Source organism: Bidens hawaiensis, unplaced genomic scaffold (assembly GCF_021521415.1).
Source record: "Bidens hawaiensis isolate Kalapana, Puna unplaced genomic scaffold, B.hawaiensis_p1.1 tig00004868_1, whole genome shotgun sequence".
Lineage (NCBI taxonomy): Eukaryota > Viridiplantae > Streptophyta > Magnoliopsida > Asterales > Asteraceae > Bidens > Bidens hawaiensis.
Window position 1 is genome coordinate 667,957 of NW_027491307.1, and position 893 is coordinate 668,849.

The 893-nt window shown below is 44.2% G+C and overlaps 1 pseudogene; it reads right to left on the reverse strand.

Annotated features, from left to right (window-relative positions):
• Nucleotides 1-499: 499 nt before the first annotated feature.
• LOC143628331 (18S ribosomal RNA) lies at nt 500-682 on the reverse strand (annotated as a pseudogene).
• Nucleotides 683-893: the final 211 nt, after the last annotated feature.

Genomic DNA, 893 nt, shown 5'->3' on the forward strand with positions numbered 1-893 from the left:
CTAAATACTTCATCATCTAGGAAGAAATCAAGAACATCCAACAACGATGTTCATTTCATGATTATTGCAGTTCATTTGATATTCTCCTTACTAAAGTAGTTATGAGTGAGGATTATGCTACAAGTCTATTCGTGGAGGGTCTCAAACCTGAAATTAAGTGGTGGGTTAAGTTTTTGAGACCAAAAAACACTTGGAGAGGCTTATGAAATGGCAAAGAAACAAGATAAATTTCTTGCCGCTTGCTTTAGCAATAAACAATTTAAGAAGGTAGATGATGATTTGAGAGAAAATGGAAAATTATAATAAGACTGCATTAAAGGTGTTTGATGAAATGCTTGGCTATGTTAGTAGTGAAATAAAGGAAGTTTTGGGTAATGATTCAAGAAAAGATGTGAAAGAAACTGATACGAACCGTGAAAGCGTGGCCTAACGATCCTTTAGACCTTCGGAATTTGAAGCTAGAGGTGTCATAAAAGTTACCACAGGGATAACTGGCTTGTGGCAGCCTTGGATGTGGTAGCCGTTTCTCAGGCTCCCTCTCCGGAATCGAACCCTAATTCTCCGTCACACGTCACCACCATAGTAGGCCACTATCCTACCATCGAAAGTTGATAGGGCAGAAATTTGAATGATGCGTCGCCGGCACGAGGGCCGTGCGATCCGTCGAGTTATCATGAATCATTGCAGCAACATGCCTTGGACGTGCCTTGGCCTGGCCATGGGCGTGCCTAGGCATGCCTTTGGCTTGCCTTGGCATGCCTTGGCCGAGCTTTGGCATGCCTTGGACGTGCCTTGGCCTGGCCATGGGCGCCTTGGCCTTTGGCTTGCGGTTCATCCAATGCCACAAAAATGGCACGAGACGAAATCAACTGTAATCAACCAAGACAATCCCA